The following is an 8,631-nucleotide window of genomic DNA, read 5'->3' as shown; positions in this document are numbered from 1 at the left end:
ACCAAATAGCTGGTACGAGAATCCTAGCGCTTTGAATCGTCAACCTGTAAATCATTGCCTGCATCGTGTAAGCCCCGGGCAAAAGGGACATTAGTACATTTGTATTGCACTGGTATGTAAAGCAACTGAAAGAAAGAATTATAAATGCTGAAACTGAAACTAAGTTGATAACTGAGAATTGATAATTGATAACTAAAATAAACAAATGAAGTAAGGATATGAATACTCCCTCTTCTGCATGATGAACAACCTGTTTATCTGAATAAACTATGGCCTCAGGCCCAATATATATGTGCACAAGCTATAGCCTTAGGCCCAAGTATACGTATACATAACTACAGCCTTAGGCCCAAAAATGCATAAAGCATCAACTACAGCCTCACGCGCAAATATGCATAAATCATAAACTACGGCCTCAGGCTCCAATAAAGGTGTTCAACATCCAGGGATTTAAATTCTGGAACTGAGAATCATACTGCAATATGTGATGCTGAAATACTAAATCATATTGAGTTACATGATATTGGACTACTGAATAGGACTAGACTGAGACATGTATTCTTGAACTGATTATGAAAACTGAAACTTCAATTGTTTATGACATGTTGAGAAATCTAACCCAAGTCTATATTGATTATGCACTGAGATCACAACGTTCATAATGAAAGTCATGAATGAGTTATGAATCTAGATAATAGAAGTTCTGCAACTATTCAAGAAACTAGGCTTAACTATATTTCTGAGGCAATTAGTAATGTCTTAAAAAAAACGTAGTGTAGGGAGAATCATTAACATTCCCAAATATAGAGAGTTAGCCTCACATACCTTAACTTCCTTCTCTTGAGCGTAATACAACATTCGCCAACACTTTCAACTTTAATCTCTATAATACAAGTCAAAGGGATTCCATATTAGCAATAATACTCATGTTTTGGTCACTTAGGTATTTTCTCAAACATTTGGTGGCATAAAGCTTCATAGCCCTTATTAATGGTGTTTCTACACCCAACAAGTCATTCTCTTGCTCCTAATCTAGAATCTCAAATTTCTTATAATTAATACTTCCTCCGTTCCAATTTATATGAATCTATTTAATTGGACACGAAGTTTAAGAACAAATAAAGACTTTTGGAATTTGTGGTCCTAAACAAGTCAAAAAGGGCCCCACAATATTTGTGTGGTTATAAAAGCTTCTCATTAAGGGCAGAATTGTTAGTTTAAGCTAAATTATTACCAAATTTAGAAAGGGGTCATTCTTTTTGGAACAGTCCAAAACGAAAATAGGTTCACATAAACTGGAACAAAGGGAGTATCATTCTTCTTCACCCATAAGATAAACAACACCCTTAACCAATAATCAACAAACCAAACCTATAATTGTTCATGCTTTTCTATCAAATCCATCAACTCATATCTCATGAAAATAGAGTCTATAATCATTAATCCAATGGTATAATCAATTAGAGGGTGAAGACATTACCTTTTTGAAGTTCAATCCTCTTGAATTCGAGTTTTAGGGTTTCTTCTCTCAACAATGATGCCCCAATCGATTATCTAATGATTTGGAGGGTTTACCAATGTTAACAAGGTGTTGGGGAACTGAAATCAACTTAGAATCACCATTAGAACTTACCTTGAATGGTGGAGAAACCTTTGAGGAGTTAGGTTCTTGAGAGCTTCCCTTTCTAGAGCAAGTTTTTGTGTTTTGGGGTGTGGGGGACGAAGTAGGGCATTAAATATGACCCTCTGGGTGCGCGCCCATGCACTTGAAGGCCCGACTGTGCACCTGAACACGCAGAATGGAAGTAGCATTGCCACGAGTGCACGGCCTCGCACGGGACCATCCGGGCATGCATATTGCGCATTGCTCTGTAAAATACACATAACCTTTTGCACAGAGCTCCGTTCGGGCTCCACAATATATCGTTGGAAAGAAATTTCAAAGGGCTACAACATTTATGTTTTGAGCTTTGTCTAATTCCTAACACAATTACATGAAATTAGGCTGAAGGACAGACCTTCCATAAACTTAGTAGATTTTATTGAATCTTATGCACCTCATTCTCCGTCTTGATTCCAAACAACTATTTTCACCCATACTCATCCCGATAGGACTTCACATGTCTAAAATATCTAATTAATACCCATTTAACATATCCGCACCTAGTCTGAATGTACGGGGACTTACATTATCTCCCCCTTGGGATCATTCGTCCTCGAATGATTGCCCTGACTGTAACTTCAGCTAACTTTGGACCTCAAACGGGTCAGGTGGAAACATTTAAACACTGAAATTTCATGAACACTTGCATACTAAACTGAATGAATACATGATTAGTGAATTGTTGAGATACTGAAGTGAATGACTATTGCATTGATTGAATACTAGTCTGCCTTAGATTCGTGAATACTGAACTAGCATGGATATATGAATATTGAATTCTCACGAATATTTGAGTACTGAACTGATATCAATATCTGAGTACTAAGCTGGCATGAATATCTGAGTAATGTACTGACATGTGTATCTGAGTATTGAACTGATATGAGTAAATGAGTAATGAACTGACATGAGTATCTAAGTACTGGAAACTTGAATGTCATAACATGAAACGCGAAATACTGGGTGTACCACCGTTAATTCTGGTGGCAAATCCAACTCATAAGCTGTTTGTCCAATCTTTTGTAGGATCATATACGGCGAGATATATCTGGGATTGAGATTTCCTTCCTTCCCAAATGTTTTAACACCTTTCATAGGTGAAACTTTCATAAAAACCCAATCATCAACTTGAAACTCTAGGTCTCTATGCCGTACGTCTGAATTGGACTTTGGGCGAGTTTTATCCGTCTTCAAACGATCTTAAATCAACTTGGCTTTCTCTATAGTCTGATAGACCAAATCTTGTCCCAACAACTCTGCTTCACCAACTTTGAACCAACCAATTGGCGATCTACACCTTCACCCATACAAAGTCTCACACGGTGCCATCTTGATACTAGAATGGTAGGTGTTATTATTAGCAAAGTCAATAAGAGGTATGTGATCATCCCAATTAATTTTAGCATCAAGGACATATCCTCAACTGTCTGAATAATGCGCTCTGTCTGTCCATCTTTCTGAGGATGAAAAACTTGTGCCTAATCCTTTCTGAAAGAACTTCTAAAAGTTCATTTTAAACTGAGCACCACGGTTCGAAATGATGAACAATGGAGTCCCATGAAATCAGACGATTTCCTGAATATACAACTTGGCATAATCTTTTGCTGAATATGTAGTCTTTACTGGCAAGAAATGTGCTGACTTGGTAAGCCGATTTACAATCACCCAATCAAATCATGCTTTCAAAATGAGCAAGATAATCCTGTTATAAATTCCATATTTACCATCTCCACTCAAAAATATGTGTATTCTATTGTAAAACACTAGGCTTTCTGCTGCTCGACTTTCACTTGCTGAACATTCGAGCACTTGGCTACAATGTTTGAGGCGTTCTTTATCTTGTCGTTCCATCAATGAATCACCTTAAGATTATGATACATCTTTGTGGAACTTGGGTGAATAGAATACCTGAAATTGTGGGCTTCTGAAATAATTCTCTCTCTGAGCCCATCTACGTTTGGAACACACAGCCCGTCTTGGTGCCTCAAAGTACCATCATCTCCCCTTATTCAAAAGCCATCGTCTTATGCTTGCGATCCCCTATTTCAGATGCAACAAGTAGGGTCATCAAATTGTTTCTCCTTCACTTCAGCTAGTAAGAAGGAACAAGTCCCTTTTTGGACGACAACTCCGCCATCTTCGGTGTCCGAAAGTCGAACTCCTAGATTGGCTAAGCGGTGAACTTCTTTCACTATAGTTCTATTGTATGCCTCAATCATGAGTTGTACTTTCCATACTTGATTATCTTTGTAAGATACTTCCTGAAAACACTTATAACATTGTTGCGAGCTAAGTCTTTGACTTATACTCCAAAATTAGAGTCTCATGCAACGGCACTACCCTCGTGATACATAATTGGGCATGATTTGATGGTTTTTATATCTCATGCTAACTATGTGGGTTTCAAATCTCTAACTAGACTTACCGCGATTTTCATATCTCTCCCTTAGACCAAAGGTTAAGGTCTTGTACTTGTGGATCCTTCTCTTTTGTTGGGATCCAAATAACTTTCTTTATTTTCTGCAACTCTTTGCACTTTTCATCAGTGACCACTCATCTTCCGACTTACTTCTGAGCAATCTTCCTTACTATGAAAAACTAATTTACTTATATAAATGGAAAGCTAATGTATTCATAACTATCAAACACAATCTTAATGATTTAACTCTGCCCACACTGTCAATCTTGGTGAAACCCCTTTTCAATAACTCTTAAATGCTATTCTTCTGTAGTTTGTTCTCTTACTACCTAGCTGATTTATTTTTCTTCCACTATCACTACACTTCGGGTTTAACTTAAACTCCGTGTGTTCTAACACGCGTTCAGTATTTCAAACTGTTACCCACTGACTAGTGTTAACCGAGCTAAGTAATTCAAATCTTACCTCTACTAGATTAGTTAAAATTTCTAATTCACTGTATCTACTCAAAACTTACTTACTATTCTTTTATTAACCACCTGCTAGCATTATGTTTTCTAGTTCTGCTTTGAATAACTAAAGTGAAATAAAAGGTTATTTCTAACTTCCCTCACCATCCAACCATATTCTATGGTCGCATACTATCATTTTTTTTTCCTTCTAAACTATGTGCATGGATCACACTTAGGGAATTCATCTGTCTTAAACGCAATTGGAATATCTAACCCCAAACTTTCTATACACTTCAAAATTATATCAGACTATAAACATACAGGGTAAATACTTAGTCACATAATCTAAGGGAGAGCTGTCATATCCTTTATCTCACAATAATAGTTGCTTCATATAGTAACTTACTAACGTGGTACTTTCTAGTTCTGATTTGTATGAATCTGGACAACTTAAAACCATTCTTTGAAATTCAATATAGGTTGCTCTTGGTTCTCATTTCATATATCATATCTTCTTAGTCATATGCATGAGTCGTACAAAAAAAAACATACGACTACTATACACAAACTTATCCTTCAGAGTATACCATCATCTGATAAATCACTTAATGCATCATCCGGCGAGCCTTGGGCCTTAATCCAGACCTAAAATATGAGAAGATTTCTCTATAACCACTATTACTTACATTTTCTTTTAGCACCCATATACATCACTATATACTCACAAGTCACTGGAATTTGGATACACTGAAAATTGGAGATCTAGTAACTGAATAGTTGAATACTGGCATACTGAATAACCATGCACCTGCTAACTGAAAGACTGTATAACTAGTAAATAAGGTAAACCGATAACCATAGAACATGATAACTATTTTTGTACTTTCTAATAAGGTTGTGCTCTAATCTGTACTACTATCTATTACATCCCACTTTCAACATCCTCACAAGTCTCATTTATTATCAACTTGTACTCCATAATTATACCCCAATGGGCAATCATCCTCTCTAGAACCTTGGGTTTTTCTTGCCTGTCGCTTGGGCATTCGATACGTCTAGAATTCGATAGGAAGCGAAGGTTACCTATTGCGCTAAGCTTCATGGCACGATCTAAAGTAGAAAGAAATGAGACAATCCTGAATGTCATGGTAGTTAACCATTTATATGAGTGGCCGGCAAACACATATACAGGAAACTCCACTGGACACAACTTCATAGACTCTCTAGGACTCTTGAACCTAGTACTCTGATACCAAGCTTTGTCACGCCCCGAACTTGGGCCTAGATGTAACACGATACCCGGTGCCTATCTACTGTGACCGAGAGAACCAACTGCCTGGCTGAATCAACATGTGATATCATAACATACTAAAAGCTAAAGATAAACTAACATATCTTGATACACTGAAAGTCTAAATGATATAAATTAATGTGCAGGAACACTAACATAAGTCTGAAGTATATTTGTAGCCAACATTACTTAACATGAAAAGCATGTGACACTGTCTAACTGTTACTCTAGTCTATGAAGCCTCTAATGAAGTACTGAAAACACTGAATGTCTGAAAATACTGAAGACTGTAAGGTAATGATATTGCCCTGAAAGAACTAGGGATCACCAAATAGCTGGTACGAGAATCCTAGCGCTCTGAATCTTCAACCTATAAATCATTGCCTGCATCGTGAGATGCAGGCCAAGGGCAAAAGGGATGTCAGTACATTTGAATTGCACTGGTATGTAAAGCAACTGAAAGAAAGAATTATAAATGCTAAAATTAAACTAAGTTGATAACTGAGAATTGATAATTGATAACTAAAATGATAACTGATAACTGAACTAAACAAAGGAACTAAGGATATGAATACTCTCTCTTCTGAATGATGAACAATCTATTTATCTGAATAAACTATGGCCTCGGGCCCAATATATATGTGCACAAGCTGCAACCTTAGGCCCAAGTATACGTATACATAACTACAGCCTCAAGCCCAAAAATGCATAAAGCATCAACTACGGCCTCAGGCGCAAACATGCATAGCGCACAAACTACGACCTCATGCCCCAATACAGGTGTTCAACATTTAGGGATTTAAATTTAGGAACTGAGAATCATACTGCAATATGTTATGCTGAAATACTGAATCATATTGAGTTACATGATACTGGAATACTGAATAGGATTAGACTGAGACATGTATTCTTGAACTGATTATGAAAACTGAAATTTCAATTGTTTATGACATGCTGAGAAATCTAGACTGAGACTTATAGTCATCAAACCCAAGTTTATATTGATTATGCACTGAGCTCACAACATTCATAATGAAAGTCATGAATGAGTTATGAAGCTAGATAATAGAAGTTCTGCAACTATTCAAGGAACTAGGCTTAACTATATTTCTGAGGCAATTAGTAATGTCGTAAAAGAAACGTAGTGTAGGGAGAATCATTAACATTTCCAAACATAGAGAGTTAGCCTGACATACCTTAACTTCCTGCTCTTGAGCGTAATACAACATTCGCCAGCCCTTTCAACTTTAATCTATACCAATACAAGTCAAAGGGATTCCATATTAGCATTAATACTCATGTTTTGGTCACTTTGGCTTTTTCTCAAATACTTGGTGGCATAAAGATTCATAGCACTTATTAATGGTGTTTCTACACCCAACAAGACATTCTCTTGCTAATAGATAAATTCTAATATCTCAAATTTCTTATAATTAATATCATTCTTCTTCACCCATAAGATAAACAACACCCTTAACCAATAATCGACAATCAACAAACCAAACCTATAATTGTTCATGCTTTTCTATCAAACCCATCAACTCATATCTCATGAAAATAGAGTCTATAATCATTAATCCAATGGTATAATCAATTAGAGGGTGAAGACATTACCTTTTTGAAGTTCAATCCTCTTGAATTCGAGTTCTACTGTTTCTTCTCTCAACAATGATGCCCCAATCGAATATCTAATGATTTAGAGGATTTACCCAAGTTAATAAGGTGTTGGGGAATTTAAATCAACTTAGAATTACCATTAGAACTTACCTTGGATGGTGGAGGGACCTTTGAGGAGTTAGGTTCTTGAGAGCTTCCCTTTCTAGAGCAAGTGTTTGTGTTTTGGGGTGTGGGGGACGAAGTAGGGCATTAAAATGACCCCCCGTGTGCACTCCCATGCACCTGAAGGCCTGACTGCACACCTGAACGAGTAGCATGGCAGTAGCACTACCATAAGTGCGCAGCCGCGCACGGGACCATCCAGGCGCGCGCCTGGGCGCACATATTGCGTATTGCTATGTAAAACACACATAACATTTTGCACAGAGATCCGTTCAGGCTCCACAATATATCATTGGAAATCTATTTCAAAGGGCTACAACTTGTATGTTTTGATCTTTGTCTAATTCCTAACAAAATTTCATGAATCGGGCTGAAGGACAGATCTTTCATAAACTTAGTCGATTTTATCGAATCTTATGCACCTCACTCTACGTCTTGATTCCAAACGACTATTTCCACCCATACTCATCCCGATAGGACTTCACATGTCTAAAATATCAAATTAATACCCATTTAACATATCCACACCTAGTCCGAATGTACGGGGTGTTACAGAAAACTCTTAGACCTCAACTTCTGAACTTGTTGGGCTAGAATAGTCACCGACTTCTTCTCATAGGCTAAATTCTCATCAAGTTGAACCGTGCTAAAGTCCAAAACATGCGAGTTGTCCTCATGGTACTTCCGAAGCATGGAAACATGGAATACCGGATGTACTCCTGCTAGACTAGGTTGTAATACAAGTCTATAAGCGACCTCACCAACTCTCTTAAGGATCTCAAAAGGACCGATATACCTAGGGCTCAACTTGACCTTCTTCTCGAACCTCATCACACCCTTAATGGGTGAAACTCTAAGCAAAACCCTCTCTCCCACCATATAAGCTACATCCCAAACCTTCCGATCCGCATAACGTTTCTGCCTAGACTGAGTTGTACGAAGTCGTTCCTGAATCACCTTAACTTTCTCCATAACATCACCGACCAAATCAGTGCCCAACAACCTAGCCTCTACGGGCTCAAACAAA

This window comes from Nicotiana tabacum, chromosome 23 (assembly GCF_000715075.1).
Source record: "Nicotiana tabacum cultivar K326 chromosome 23, ASM71507v2, whole genome shotgun sequence".
Classification (NCBI taxonomy): domain Eukaryota; kingdom Viridiplantae; phylum Streptophyta; class Magnoliopsida; order Solanales; family Solanaceae; genus Nicotiana; species Nicotiana tabacum.
The sequence above is the reverse complement of the archived record's forward strand: the minus strand, read 5'-3'. Positions refer to the sequence as shown.